General features: G+C 32.4%; 1 long non-coding RNA gene across 1 annotated transcript in view; it reads right to left on the bottom strand.

Annotated features, from left to right (window-relative positions):
- LOC139485827 (uncharacterized) overlaps positions 1-17,384 on the bottom strand; it is a 971,519-nt gene that overhangs the window by 761,954 nt on the left and 192,181 nt on the right. The gene's annotated exons all lie outside the window — the stretch shown is intronic.

Raw genomic sequence — 17,384 nt, 5'->3', positions numbered from 1 at the left:
ATATAAAGAACAAAAATGGCATGAAGCGAATTTGTTGATTATTGATTGTCAGTTAATTCACGTCCAGTAGAATTTCAATTTTAAAATGATAAGACTTCTGAATGTGTATCATCACTCGTGACATATGGTATTAAACACGTAGCTTAGGTAATGGTCACTGTTGTAATAATCAATAGAATTAAATTTCAATATCAACTGTGCAAGTTATGAGTATTCATAGTTTCGTATTCTTCAATTATGATTATCAATTGTTTTGTATTCAACTTACAATTTTAAGGGACACTTGTATTTTATTATTAGCTGTTTGTTAATTAATTTATAGTCCGCTATCAAAGCCCACGATTTGAAAAATGTAAAACAAGTCGGATAAAAAAATAACAGTCTGAAATATATGTACAAAACAAGTTGACCAAAAAAACATATGATAAAAAGCATTAAAAAACCCACTAAATAACAGGCTAACGACTTCCGGAAATCAAAATCACAAAAATGCTGAACTCCGAAGAAAATTGAAAACGGAAAGTCCCTAATCAAATGGCAAAATCAAAAGCTGAAATCCATCAAACGAAGGGACAACAACTGTCATAGTCCTGAACACATTTATAATGAGGTGTTGTTAAGTTTTAATGGCGTCAAACCACCAACTAATATGAGGAAGAGGTGTAACACTTCTATTTAAGAAAACCTATAAAAATCAATTTGTATATGGTAATACCTTCCTTACTGAGTAATATAGTATCTACTTTTGATAAAAGTACTATGAGTCATTTAATCGAAGGAGCAGAGTGTGGTGAGTAGAGAAGATTGGGGGGTTTTTTTGCCCAGAATTTCTATCTGCCATAACGATGAGAAAACATAAGGAGACATATCTGCTCTAAACAAAATAACTGATAGTGGTGTAAGAGCTACAGTCCTAAACTTGTTTATAATAATGGTCTAGTGTACAAAAATATGATTGATGATGATAATTTTCTTACTTTTATTATTCTTTTAGTTTCATCTGTCTTTTCTATCAGTTGGTCATACCGATGAAGAAATAGATGCAGCTTTCAGAAAAATTTCAGAAAAATTGCGAGAAAAAAAAAGATCTGAAACATTGACAGGGTTTATACATCTTCTACCTTTCTGTCGGATAACCGATGGAATTTACAACATAACAGGATGATAAACAACACATGTAACCCCTCGATCAGGTCAGACATCACCTTTTCATTTCCTGTTTTTAATTGATGTTCTATAAGAGTACAAATTAGCCCACCATAGACCTTCGATTTCTATGAGAAAACCAATACTCAAGAAAATGCTAATTGGCATTCCAAAAATTGTACACCCATTTTTTAATAAATTAAAGGAGTAGGTCCGGTAAGGACCGATTTTGGCCTCAAATTTCAGGTTCATCTGACGAAAGATTTTGACCACTTTTTAAACACTTAAGTGTCTATTTTATTTGAATTAATTAGTTTATGTGAAAGATTTTAACAGATTTAGTCATTAAAAACGATCCGATTCAAGCTCAAATATGAAAAATCTACCTAATATGCCGAAAAATGTCACTTTTCAGATGGTTTTTGGTAAAAATGAAAGTGGCCGCATCCGTGTTCATCCTCAACCTTTATATATGTTATGTATTATTATAAAATACAACTTACATTTCAATATTAAGGATGAACACGGATGCGGCCACTTTCGTTTTACACGAAAACCGTCTAAAATTTAACTAAAATGCTAGAATTATGAGGATTTCAGTAATTTAGCATGACTTAATTGTGCTAGTACCGGATATATGTGCATTGTATTGTCAAAAACAGCCCATATTTATGTAGCAGAAGCATTCTACTGTCCAATAAATAACTAAAGGTTTACATTTTAACAATTTTGTAAAACTGCTATATTTTGGGGCCAAAAAGGGGTCTTACTGAACCTTTTGATGCCTTATTAAAAACATATAGATAATTGTAAATATTTGTTCTCAGATTTTGTGATAGACTGCCAATAAAGATGGTGGAAAGATGTGTAACTTTGTACCATAAACACCACCTAGCAATAAAAAGACGCTGTTTTACAGCAAACTAATGTACTATTACCACTTTTACCAAGGAGGACAAATAGTCAATAGCCTCATGACGTAAACACACCACAATAGATTCAAGAAATGATAGACATAGAAATGTATTATCATGTGGTAAGTTCATTTTAAATGAGAATGAAAATGAATATTAGTATTATAGGATTAGATGACCCACACACATGCGGAGAAATAGTGCTTAAAATATTAAATATATAGAGTATTTTTATAAGTAGTTAAAGGAAGTGTTGATCAAATAGTGAATAGACCACCAACTCAACGAAATTAGTTATATTATAATGACATATATGGGCAATACATATATATATTCCACTTTAAACATATATCTTAACACTTTGCCAAGCTTCAAGCCCTCCAGTCCAAATAAATGTATTTCATTAAGGTACTTGGAAATGTTATCAAATAATTTTTTTCTCAACCATCCCGCACTTAATCTCATTCACTAAATTAGTAACGTTATTACTCAAAGTACTTATTTACTAATGTGATGCTTACCCATTCAGGAAGACATGATCTTGTGCAATGCTAAAAAATAAAGAAGAAGGGAGTATTGCTTCAAAAAATTAGTAAAATGAATTGATGCGAGTGAATAGCAATATATTACTATGATTTAAAGATAAAGTTTTATACCTGTGTCCAGCATTTTATCATATCAACAAGTGCAAATCTGTAATCATAATTGCATGAAATAAAGTCCATTTTGATCAGAAATGTCAAGATTTGCATATTGTTGATAATATTTTTTAAAGACGGATGTCTTTATTGATCTTAATGAGTAATCTAACTAGATGTTGATTATTTATCTGTTTTGTTTTTATCGTAGATACTCTTGCCATCACCGATGAAGAAAAAGAAAGGAAAAACAAAGAAAAAACTACAAGAATAGCACATGAAAGGTATTTTTCAGCATTTACTAATAAAAGGATGTTTTTTATACATCAATCAACAATCAAAATGACATTGCATCTGGAGAGATACATAAACATTCACAATGAGGTGAATATACATTTTATCAAGGTTTAACCCTTCTCCAGTTTGTAAAGTTGACATTGCCACATGTCACAAAAGTTCTTAATTATCCTTTAATTGTTTGATGCATTATAATTACCAAGAAATCAAAACAGCCTTAAATAAGTCGTTCTTTTGCAGAATTTGCAATGCTTGTGCTACACTATTTGGTTCTTGACGGCTGGTTTATATAATAAATGTTGGTTTTCTGAATATCTGATATTTTTTAAATATTTATATGAGTAAACAATATTCTGTCTTACACCACTTGGTCGATGCCACTACTGGTGGACGTTTCGTCCCCGAGGGTATTACCAGCCTAGGAGTCAACATTGGTGTTGACATCAATATCAATAATGTGGTCATTTTTATAAATTTCCTGTTTACAAAACTTTGATTTTTCCCAGAACTAAGGATTTTCTTATCCCAGGCATATATTACCCTTAGCCGTATTTGGCACAAATTTTTGGAATTTTTGGTCCTCAATGCTCTTCAACTTTGTAATTAATCGACTTTATAAATATTTTGATAGGAGCGTCACTGATTAGTCTTGTGTAGACGAAACGCGCGTCTGGCGTACTAAATTATAATCCTGGTACCTTTGATAACTATTGTAGTAGACACGACTTATCATTATGATTTGCAAAGAAATACATTATCATCTACTATATAGAGTTTGAGATTCACCAATTTTTGTTTTATTTTATGGAAGAAGATAGGAAAGCAACACAGTACTGTTTTCTATACCTATTTTTATGAGTTAATCCGTATTAAAAATATAAATATATCTTTTTTGGCACAACTGATGTGGTTTTTTTTTATCCTACATGTGACATTATATGATTATAGTATTGAGTGCTTCTATCAGCCTTTTCTTTAGAGAACATATTTTCCTAAAGGTGTAAGTGAAGTACATTGAAGATTTTAACCTTGAAATGCAGTGTTACTTATTAGAGTTAAAAAAAAATTATAAAAAAAAACCATATTATCTCCAAGGATATCCGTCTATATTGGCTGTAATAGTCTTTACAAAAGGCATTGAGGTATTAAACGTAAACACAAAATACATTTATTTGATTGCGGTATGTTTATTTGAAGACTGTAATTATATAAATATGGTGGGTTTTTTTCTGAATTGATAAAATTGAGAATGGAAATATGAAATATGTCATATAGAGACAACAACCCGACCAAAGAGCAGATAACAGCCGAATGGGTCTTCAACGCAGCAAGACAATCCCGCACCCGGAGGTGGTTCTCGTCTGGTCTCTAAATAATACTAGTTCTGTGAACATCGACAGCATACTAAACTCCAAAACTTTATTGAACTTATATTAAAAAACATAAGACTTTACTTTCAAATGACATATGCTCCTGAATTAGTTATCAAAGGTACCAGGATTATAATTTAGTACGCCAGACGCGTGTTTCGTCTACATAAGACTCATCAGTGACGCTCATATCAAAATATTTATAAAGCCAAACAAGAACAAAGTTGAAGAGCATTGAGGATCCAAAATTCCAAAAAGTTGTGCCAAATACGGCTAAGGTAATCTTTGCCTGGGATAAGACAATCCTTAGTTTTTCGAAAAAATCAAAATTTTGTAAACAGGAAATTTATAAAAATGACCACATTATTGAACATGCGCAAAAATACAGCAAGGTTAAACATGTTTTGTGATATCTCAACCCTCCACCTAAACCTCTAGCCGATGTAGAATAAAGAAGGAATACACACAGTAAAACTCAGTTTAAAAGAAGTCTGGGTCCGATGTCAGAATAGGTAACTAAGCAAAATGACAATGAAACATAATACATTAACAAAGGACTACTTAGAGTTACTGACATTCCGGCTCCAGACCTAAATTAAACTGAATGAAAGATTATGTCTTCATCATATGAAATGCAAGCACAACCCCTCCCGTTAGTATCATACCGTATGTATGAGAAGATGAGAAAAATATATCCCGTAGCATGCCAATAACTAGTTTAAGGGTATATTGGATGGAGTGGAAAATGTTCTGTATAAAATGTATTATGAAAAGGTTTATCCAAAAGGTTTCAAAATGATTTCATTAGTTGTTTTGATTGGTTATAAATTCTTTATGTAACATGTGTCAAAAATTATTGGAAGTGATAAATATATTTGTCTTTATATATACAAGTCCCCTGTCCTCAGCTCTAACGACTGTTTATAAAGGAACCCGTTTTTTTTCACTTGGTTTATATTAGAAGGATTTAGTAGGACAACTAGTTTTTGAGTATCAGATAGATTTGGAAACATAGGATTATCTATTGCCATATTAAAGTTTTATCCGTAAAACATTATTAATTTGACAGTGGAGGAGAAAGTGGTTTTCATCTTCTAAGGTTTTACAAGTTGGACATGTTCTATTGTCTCGAGGTATTTTTAGATATCTGCCCTTCTCAATGAGCAAATTATGGTCACTAATTCTAATTTTTGTAAATAAACGTCTAGTTTCAAAATTTTGATATTTTAGATAAAATTCTTGGTCTTGTTTGACTTTAATATTTTTTTAAAGATAAAGTTTGTGTTTTTTGTTCAAACTGTTTATTTTATTTTCCGGTAGCTCTGAATAAAATTTGCTTGTAATATTCTTAATCCAAGTCTTTAGTTTGTTAACTTGTTCCATATTTTGACAGGACATTACTTTTTGTATATCAATATTCATTTCTTGTGTTGAATCTTTGATAAAAGTGGACCACGTATAAATTCCTTGTGAATCAAGGTGTTTACTTAATGTATAACTTTCTTTTAGTAATGGGAGCCTGTAATTCAGTGGTTGTCGTTTGTTTATGTGTTACATATTTGTTTTTCGTTCATTTTTTTACATAAATAAGGCCGTTAGTTTTCTCTTTTGAATTGTTTTACATTGTCTTGTCCGGGCCTATTATAGCTGACTATGCGGTATGGGCTTTGCTCATTATTGAAGGCCGTACGGTGACGTATGTGTTTTTAATAAAAACAGAGCTTTCCTAGCTTTTTTTGGCTAAATCTGTTAAACTTGCATTTAGATTTCAGAGTGCCCAGAAATTTATACTCAGTAACGTTATCAATTTTTTCATTATTGAAACTTACAATGTATGGTTCCACTTTTGTAGTTTTTTGTTCAATGATCATTGTTTTTGTTTTTTTTAGTATTTAGACATAACTGCCATTTTTCACAGTAATTTGATAAGTTATTTAAGTTATTTTGAAGACCTTCTTTACTTTCGGATGTTTCCCTACACCCATTTTAGCTAATTTCTAAAGCATTCCAATTCTCCAAAGGGAATCAAAAGCCTTTTTAAGATCTACAAAACAGACATAAAGTTTTCTTTTATTTTATGAATATATTTATTAATCAAAGTTTTAAGGATAAATACACTGTCTGCAGTTCTATGATTAACTCTAAATCCAAACTACTACTAAATAATTTGGATATACAGTTGATTAAAGAAATTATTCCTCTGTAATTGTTTGGATTACATTTGTCACCAGATTTATGTACTAAAGTAATGTATGCAGAATTCCATGAAGTTGGATAGTGTCCTGTTTTTAACATAAGATTAGATAGTTTAGCATATGCTTTGGTAGTTACTGGACTACTAAATTTAATTACCTTTCAACACACTATCTGGACCGCTTGCTTTTCCATTTTTTAAGTTTTTTATAATACATTTAATTTCAGACCAGGTAATAGGCCTGTCTGTCTCCGGGTTAAAAGAAATGTTATCTTCAATATTTTTCAGCTTTTGCTCAATTTTGGTTTGACAATCATAATTTATTTTTGAAAACTTTCCTTGATTTTGAAAATGTTTAATTGTACTTTCACTGTCCTTTAACATTTCTTTTAAATCATCATCTCCGTCTATATTTTTGTTTTCTAGTGATTTTAGTATTTTCCAGTATTCCGTGAGGATTTGTATTCATAGAATCTGAAAGTTTATCAAATATTTTCTTTTTATATTCCATTTTTTTTTTATTTGTTAACTTTCTAAATGATTTGAGTAAACAAAAATATTTATGTTTCAGTGAACAGTTAAAAGGATTTTGTCTTAATTCTTTTCCGACTGCATTTATTGACTTTTTATATTCATATACTTCATTATCTGACCATTTTTTTTTTATTTTTTTTATTTTTCTTTTTAAAGTTTAGTATACCTCTTACATGTCTTAGTGTACACGATTTTTCTGTTAAGTTGCATAATATTAAATCAAGCTCACTAGCTGCCTGATCTATCCCATTTTGATTTTCACTATTATATTTCTTTGATTCACAGTTTATAATTGCATTTATAAAATTTTCAGAATATAGGGTTTGAATTAATATATTTTTGGAGTTATCGTTCCACTTGTAAGATTTCCTTGTTTTCCATTTGTCTTCTGGAAACAGATACTGTTTTTCACTTATATTACATTTAAGAAATATTCTAATTTGTGCATGATCTGAAAGGTAGTTGATTTCATTAGTTTTAAAGTATATTACTGAGGTCAGGAGACTCTTACTTACAATAGCATAATCTACTGTACTCATGCCATTGGGCATGAAACATGTAAAATATCCCAAAGAATCACCAATGTATCTGCCGTTAAGTATACGTAGTCTTGATGAAAAGCATAATTCTAAAAGATTGTTACCCTGCGCATTTAGTATTTTATCTTTGTTATTTCTTTTCAAAAATTAATCCACATCATAATTTTGAGGTAATATATTTTGAGAATGTATATTGAATAGATCTGGGTCATCATTTTCTATAAAATCTGGATGACTGCTAGTGCGGGAGTTAAAATCTCCTATTAAGGCAATGTGTCCTTTGTTTGAATAATGTACTTATTTCCTTTTCTAGCTGAGTATAGTCATTTTCATAATGAGTGGAATTTATAGGGGGGATATATAAACAGCACACAAGTATTAGTCATATATTATAAACAGCACACAAGTATAAGTCATATATTTCTTATTTTAGAAAAGGTATTAAAGCCAGGGATATTATATTCTTTACATTCTCCTTTCCAGGTTTCTAATAAGATATTTATGTCACTTTTTATACTATTAAGAAAAAGAAAAAAAACTTCTTTTTTTTTACGATCAATGCATTTGAATGGGGATGTGTAATTGGAACCCCCCCCCCCCTTTTGTCCTGGGTTAGGAACCCCCCCCCCCCCTTTTTTTAAATTGGCTGGATCCGCCCCTGGTAGTATCATACATATGTTTGAAAGTATGCATTAAAAATGAAAAGGCCTTTAACTTATTTAAGCTAAGTACCATTTAAAGAGGGATAATTCGATCTAAATTTTCTTTACTCCAGATCTTTGAGAGAGATAAATTAAATACTGTGTTACAGAACAACCCTTTTTATTTCTTTTCCTTCAATTTTTTTTTATTGTATTTCAGAAATAATAAAATAAAAAATAAAAATCTCTATTTCTAATTGTGTATAAAGCATTATCTTTACTGGTGTGTTATTACATATCAGAAAAAAGATTTATGGATGCATGAATATAATACACAATGATGTACAATATAACTAATATAATACAAAATTAGTACCACTTTACATGTTAAATGGGAGAAAACTTAAGATAAATATAAAGAAAGTTTCTTGACAATAAAGTTTTACTATAGAATTTATTATATATTCTTATTAATATCAAAGTAAAATATATATAGAAAACAATGAATCATTAAGAAATAAAATGTATATAGAAAACAATGAATCATTAAGAAATAAAATGTATATAGAAAACAATAAATCATTATTTCTTGGTTGTTTTTTATTGATGAGAAGTTATACTGTGATAACATATCACTATATCTTGCTATCATGACTATGTAAAGATTTTACTGCTTTACAGTATTGCAAAAGTTATATTCTAGCTTATAATAATCTATCAAGCACCACATTCTTTTTATGGTATATTTCTAATAAACAAAAGATTATTTATAAAAACAAATTTTAAACAGTCAAGTATATATATTAAATACAGTATGATTTCTAATTTCTGTTAACATATTGTTTCAACACATTTCCTTTTTACTTCTTTTATGCACAAAAATTCCATAATTTGTGAGTTTTCCAAATTTGTTAGTTGAGTTTTGAAAGAATATCTATATTTAGCAGGGATTAAAAATGAAATTAAGCCAAGTTGTACATGTACAATGCATATATCACTGACTCAGACGTACTTATGAATATAATTATTTTCTGTGACTGTATCTTACATTAATTTGTAGGATCCTTTACTATAGATAATTTAGCTGATCTGTAACAATAACATCTTCATGCCTTATATATCATGTACTGTAGTACGCCGCTAGATTAAAACTGACGTGGAAAGGTAACACATGGCCAGCGAAAGCTCTTTTTTTTAGAGCCCAGGTGGTCGTGTGGTCTAGCGGGACGGCTGCAGTGCAGGCGATTTGGTGTCACGATATCACAGTAGCATGGGTTCGAATCCCGGCGAGGGAAGAACCAAAAATTTGCGAAAGCAAATTTACAGATCTAACATTGTTGGGTTGATGTTTAGACGAGTTGTATATACATTATGTACACAGCCATGTATCACCATCATTGATGGCGATCCGATGGATACATCTGTTGTAGGGTTGTCACTGACTCAGACGTACTTATGAATATAATTATTTTCTGTGACTGTATCTTACATTAATTTGTAGGATCCTTTACTATAGATAATTTAGCTGATCTGTAACAATAACATCTTCATGCCTTATATATCATGTACTGTGGTACGCCGCTAGATTAAAACTGACGTGGAAAGGTAACACATGGCCAGCGAAAGCTCTTTTTTTGAGAGCCCAGGTGGTCGTGTGGTCTAGCGGGACGGCTGCAGTGCAGGCGATTTGGTGTCACGATATCACAGTAGCATGGGTTCGAATCCCGGCGAGGGAAGAACCAAAAATTTGCGAAAGCAAATTTACAGATCTAACATTGTTGGGTTGATGTTTAGACGAGTTATATATACATTATGTACACAGCCATGTATCACCATCATTGATGGCGATCCGATGGATACATCTGTTGTAGGGTTGTCACTGACTCAGACGTACTTATGAATATAATTATTTTCTGTGACTGTATCTTACATTAATTTGTAGGATCCTTTACTATAGATAATTTAGCTGATCTGTAACAATAACATCTTCATGCCTTATATATCATGTACTGTGGTACGCCGCTAGATTAAAACTGACGTGGAAAGGTAACACATGGCCAGCGAAAGCTCTTTTTTTGAGAGCCCAGGTGGTCGTGTGGTCTAGCGGGACGGCTGCAGTGCAGGCGATTTGGTGTCACGATATCACAGTAGCATGGGTTCGAATCCCGGCGAGGGAAGAACCAAAAATTTGCGAAAGCAAATTTACAGATCTAACATTGTTGGGTTGATGTTTAGACGAGTTATATATATATATATATATATATATATATATATATATATATATATATAAAAACACCCCAAAACAACATCTTAATCATTCATTAATCCATGTTTATTTCTCCGTTTTATTTAAACTGCATTTACCAACAGAAAATCTAATATACATGTATATATATAACGGAAAGAACACTAATTTCTTAAATATTTCAATTTTTAATATTCAAAAGTTTATTCACAGACAGACGAAGAACAAGCTATGCACTCGCTATTTAATTACGCAATAGTTATATCAAAGATTTCTAGTTTAGACTCCGTTCCTTTTTTAATACAGAAAAGGAAATTTCAGTAAGTAATACTTACAAAGAGGACAGTTATATATACTATTATATACATGTAAATGAAGAACCTACTGTAATCATCGTAATCGTCGTAATCATCGTAACACGATCCATTGTATGAGTACTTATCTATTATGACTCGTATATGATGTCCGAACGTTTGTTCCATTATGGACTGGTATCGGTCACAAAATGTGTTTAAATTTTCCGAAATGCATCCCAGTAGATACTTCGTAGCCCTAGAAAGTAACAAGATTACAAGTAAAGCTACACATATACATGTATAGTTAAGATAGGAATCACACAAAAAACACAAAAAAAAACCCCGAAAAATATGAAATGTATATAATAACGAACACATGTCATATCAGACATGAAATGTATGATACAGTCATTTTAGTACATTGAATTCGTCACTTTCGTGGCATCAGATATAACGTCATATTCAAATCAAATATGGCTACGTATTTATACATCCCACTCGGTCAACCGGGACTTGCGTCCCCAGCAAGAGTCTACTGTCGGACAAGAGAAGTCCAAGAGATGACCATATTTATATATTCGACACAGCGCTTGTCTCATTTGGGGGCGAAGAATGCGCCCCCTTTTGATTGGAAATCCTCAAACTTATAGAAACTACGTCCCTAAACATTTGAAAAAGTCTGGATCAGCACCTAAAGATAAGAGTACATTTAAATTGTTCAGTATATATCTGAGGTATTTGATGAACATATAAATAGCTGTGCATTGTACAATAACCAGATTATAACAGATTTTGCCTATATCATGTGTTAAGTTCTAAAAACTTCTCATTTAATGTCTACATTGCATGGCTCATCAATGTTAATCGTCCTGAGTATAAAGACATCAACTGAAGTGTATTAGCGCCACACAACTTTTTTTTAATATTTCTTCCTATCGCAGTCCCACTAGGCCACGATCGCACTACGATCTGTGAAAAAAATGAAAATTTTTATGATCGTAGTACGATCGTGTAGATCGCAGTAAGGTCGTATCACGATCGTGGTGTTGTCTTCAAGATCGTGAAGAGCGTGGCCAGCTTTGAACATGTTCAAAACAATCGTGGTGCGGTCGTGGCGAAATCAGGTCGTAGTAGAAGCGTAGTGAGAGCGCACTAAGATCGTATTAAGATCGCAAAGATCGCTGTACATTCGTAGCGAAAGCGTGATTCTATTCGGAAAGACTGCGCTTCGATCTGACAGCGACGTTATCACGACCTCACTACGACTATCACGTTCTCACCGCGACCCAACTACGTTTCCACTACGACTATACCACGCTGTTCACGACCATAGTACGATTCTAGCACGCCTTTGCCGTCCTCATCACGCTCTTTTTACGACCTGACTACGTTCACACTACGACAATCATTCTCATTGTAATTTTCACATAAAATATATAATAAAGCTCCCTAGATTTTGTTTGTCTGACTGTAATTATCCATTTGCTCTATCGGCTCAATCATGCTTCGTTTTTATATAAATTAGACCGTTACTTGGATGGACAGTTGTCTCATTGGCACTCATACCACATCTTCCTATATCTATTGACACATCTGTGTCATCTCTGCTATCGTCCAATAAAATATCGTCATCTGAGCTTTATGGACCAGCACTCATTATAGGTTGTAATTTAGGTTGGATTGGTCGGTCCGACATCTCTGTTACTTTGCTCCCTCTGCCTCAACATCAACCCCTACCACCAAGCCCACGTGTTCTGTTAGATTTTGGTGGCATGACTGATTTGTTTCCCAGAAATCTACGTATTAATCAGAAATGAATGGAACTGTATTGATATGGAACACGATGTTGACGTTATTGCTGAGAACGTAGTAAGATCGCGGTATGAACGTAGGATAATCGTGGTAAGAACGTGCTATAATCGCAGTAAGATCGTGTTGCAATCGAATAACTCGTGGTATGGTCGTAGTGAGAACGTGAAGAGCGTAGAAAGATCTTGATAAGCGTAGTGAGGTCGCAGAATAAGCGCGGTGAGAGCGTGGTATAATCGTAGCGGGGTCGTTTTAGAAGCGTGATGAGGACGTAGTATAGCATCGTGAAAGCAACGAAAATTTACAATTTCATGCCGCTCATACCGCGACCTCACCACGATCTAAATTTATTTTAAATCGCGTTGAGCGTGGTGCGATCGTGGTCTAGTCGGACTTGGGCTTAAAAATGTTTGCGTTATAACATTTCGCTAAAAGATCTTTTTTTTTATTAAGAATTTTACTATTTTAGCAAAAAAATGCACGGGATAAAATCATGTATATCGTGTCACAAGTGTATCAATTCAGATCCTCATATATATACATTGTTTTGACCTACCTACAAATATCATCATCTCTGGTGAGTGCATCTACATCGTGATATATTTCTGGATTAAAAGTCATATCCAAACATGTTAACGCTTCCAAACAACACAATGTTGCTGTATATGAGTCTAGAATAAAGAATAATAATAACAAACTTCCTCATTTTTAGGATCTTCCATGGATTGAAAATAGCAACTATAGGTTACCGAACGGCCTTCAACAGTGATTAAAACCCATACCGAGTAAGTCAGCTATAATAGGCCCAGACATTTGCTCTTTATAACTCTATTTATTATGCTTATGAAACTCATCTTTCAATTTCCTTTAATTTCGGGTCCTTTTATACATTCCATGTAGCTTTCTATGCAGAAATGGGTTTGCTAATAAGTGAAGGCCGTACACTGACCTATAGTTGTTAACTTCTATGTCATTTGGTCTCTAGTAGAGTTTTTTTATTGGCTCTCATACCACATCTTCTTAATTGCATATAGGAACGCATAATAAAAAATCTAATTTAGATTTATTACAATTTGTGGATGTCATGCAAGTCATAGCACTATAATCATATTTTATAAAGTCAAAAAGAACTAAGTTATCTTCTTACGTCCTGATGACACATGCACATGCGACGTAACTTCTATTTTTATAAGGTTATGGAGAATTAATATCGAGATATATATTTAAACAAATGATTTTTTTTTTTATGAAGAAATGATCGCCCGGATAACCGAAAACTTTTGGCCACATAAATAATGTTGATCTTAGTCCTTGCTTAAACTTAATTTTAAGTTTAACGGTAAAATTGAGTGTAAAACTTAATTTTGTTTTAAAAACAATGAAAAAAAGACTGTAACAAAGTAATTGAAAAAAGCATCTCTTTAAAGTCTTACCGTTATAAAACCATGCACATGCAACCTCAGAATTAGAAAGAAATTCCAAAGCTTTAATCACTGTCTTATTAACATACATATCTTTAAGATTATTATTATTTTAATAAAGAAATGTTCGCTACAATTTCAATGATATCTATAACAGCCCTAAACCAACAATAAAAAAATCAAATGATTTACACCCAATTTACAATAACCTTGACAAATCTCACTACTAGCCTTGTTAATAGACTGTTCGACTATCTTCTCTACTACTTGATTGTCTATTATTGTCATTTGTGTCCCAATGAGTTCTTTAGAAAACTATTTAGTAACGCTTCGAATACCAGATAATTAGTTGGCTTGGTCGTATGAACTCGTCATTGAGTTGATATGTCATTGTTATATCATTAAAAGCCTACAGCTAAATTTCATTTGTCTAACTGGACAGGGCATGATATTGGTATTCATCGTATGTCCGAATTATAAATAAACAATCATTTGAATAAAATGAAGAAGATATGGTATGATTGCTAACGTTACATCCAAGCTCCTTTGTTCTAACAGGGGTGATCTGAGCCGGATCACCCCTACCAGATCACCCCAGTTTAAGTTTCTTTGTTATGCATGCTTTCCTTTGTTCTGTAACATTTTGACGGGAATGTCAAATCCAGTATAACACTTATAATTATACGGAGAAGACTATCTATCAAAATTCACGTAGAAAAAATCCAGTGTATATGCTGGGATTCGAACTCAAGACCTTTAGCATATCAAGCCACGACACATACCACTTCACCAGGACGACTGGATACGAACTATCAGAAGTTTATCATACTTAAAGGAAGCAAGATATTTTTATAACTGGGGCGAGTTGGTAGACCTTTACTCAGTGGGGTTTAAACCCTTTTCGTTAAATGAATGAGTTGTCAGTCTGATTGTTCAATTTGATTTTACACTTTTTTAAAGTTGGGCGAGTCGGTTACAAGAGTGGGGCGATTTTTCATAAAGTGGCGATATAGTGTGGGCCGATTGGCCAGTGGGGCGAGTTGATATTGTTTGATATCTACTCATCGTGTGAGGGGGTCAAAAAGGGTAAACATCATATAGTAATATATAAAGTATATAATGATGGTTGTGTGGCGTTCTAAACTAGATTTTATGAATTGTAAATGGTTTTTCGTCTAATCTAAAACAGCTGGGATGTAAAATAGTTATCCCATTCGGACTTGGTGTGTCAGTGTAAGATCACCCTCTGGCCTCCGGCCATCGGGATGATCTTACACTGACACACCGCGTCCTTATGGGATAACTATTAAAGATAACTCGATCTTCACAAGAGACAAAATGACACAGAAATTAACAACTATAGGTCACCATAATTGCTTACTATGAATTATTTTAACTCTGTTGGATAGCTGTCACATTGGAAATTATACGATTTCGCCTCATTTTTATCCATACATTGTATAAAGTTCCCTGAAGTCACAAACAACTTATCTCACTTTAAACGTTAGATCTTCTACTTGTAAAATATATGAACGATCATAGTACTATAATAAAAATAAAAGTGTATGCATGTACTTTTGTTATAAAGAAATGTTGTTTTTGTTTCTTGGAGTGGGGTTGAAATTTTAATGTCTGGATTTATTTTTCTTTCTCAAAAGTGGAGGACAAGAAAAAAATTGAGAAATTTCACTGTCTCCCTTCCCCTTATGAAAAAAATGACCAGTCCCCTTATTAACATTTGAACCTAATAAGTACATGTATCTTTGATTTCTTTGTCTCACCTATCCACTTATTAGGAAAAGAAATTCACATTGAAGGAAGATTTATAATATGTAACCCCTCAATTGGAATTTGTTCTTTTTTGTTTAGTGTTTGTATTAAAAGATGTAAACCTAAATATTTGTTTTACAAAATATCTTATTATCCTGCATAGGAACAACAATGAGTTTGACTATCTTTATTTGATCCGTCCAAACTATGATTTCCCGATTGATTCTGAAACAAAAGAGGAAAAAAACTCACAGCAACTCTTCAGGTTTTATGGTCGGACAAACATAAACAAATATAATAATGAATCTTCTTTAATTTTAATTCAAATAGATGTAGGGGTTGCTTGAGTTTTCCAAAAAATGTTGAATTCAACAAAATGCTTATGTGGCTGTCCCATGGTGAAGTCAGGAGCCTGAATCTTTGTCGGTTGTCATTAGTTACTAATATGTTTTACTTCGTTCTTTTGTAATTTTAAATTTAGGATTTTGGTGTCAAACGGAAGACCTTTGATCATCATTGTTATATTAATTCAAAAAGAGAGTTAAAGAATAGCAAAGGAATAGCCGATAACAAACTGCCAATGACATGTGAAAAAAAAACGAAAAAAAATCAAAAACAAACAACAGTCTCCAAGACACTTAGATTACCTTGTAAAAAACCGGTGGTGAGCTCAGGTGCCACTGATGTGCAAAGTAGATCCTACTCTATACGTGGCACTAAAAACTGGAGCATTGGTAATACGAGTGTTTTCCCCGGTCACTCCCCATGGTAGGTGGTGGTGTAACTGTGTTTAACTACCAGGAGTTTTATGACACTGTGTCAACATAGGTCAGCTGATAGCCATTGTGTAAAGGTAATCGGTAGTCACCCTGGCGCCTCAACAAAATATTATAGAATACTATGTTGCCAAAGTAATGCCACAAAGTAAAAAATGGAAATGTAAATACAAGCTTAAGGTGGTGTAATAAAATGTATGTGTGATTAGAATATTGTTTTTGTATGAGTTGAAAAGGTTTTAAATGAAAAACAAAGGATGGAACCTCTATAGGACTCTATACAAATGAGTATAATATACAAAAAGTCTGCAGTATTTTAATTTTGGTATTAACAACAGACAAAGAGAGACAACTCTTAGACTAGACCAATTTTTAATCACTTCGTGATTAAAGGAAGGACTTCGACATAGTTTAGAAAATACGTCAACAACTCTTGATCGTTGTTCTTCATCTCATTTGTATTCGTTCAGTATAGGGTCTTCTTCTATGAGAATTGCAATTAATGACAATTACTAGTAATACAGATAAAATATTTTACATGAAGTTAATATACTTCATAATCGTTTGGAAAGTTTCAACAATGATGCATTTGCAATACCAATGTCCATTTTTCAATATGAAGTGTGTAGCAAATGATTTTAAGCAAAACAATAAACCTAAAAAAAGAAAGAAAAATCAATACTAATAATAAGTATTGCAAACACCAAATAACAATATCAGATCTTTTAATTATTAAAACTATAAATAAAACAATGTATTAAAAATAATATCGTATCATTTATCTGCATAAAAAG

The sequence above is a fragment of the Mytilus edulis genome, chromosome 1, assembly GCF_963676685.1.
Source record: "Mytilus edulis chromosome 1, xbMytEdul2.2, whole genome shotgun sequence".
In the NCBI taxonomy this organism is placed as follows: Eukaryota; Metazoa; Mollusca; class Bivalvia; order Mytilida; family Mytilidae; genus Mytilus; species Mytilus edulis.
Note: the sequence above shows the minus strand (reverse complement) of the source record. Positions and strands in the feature narration are given on the sequence as shown.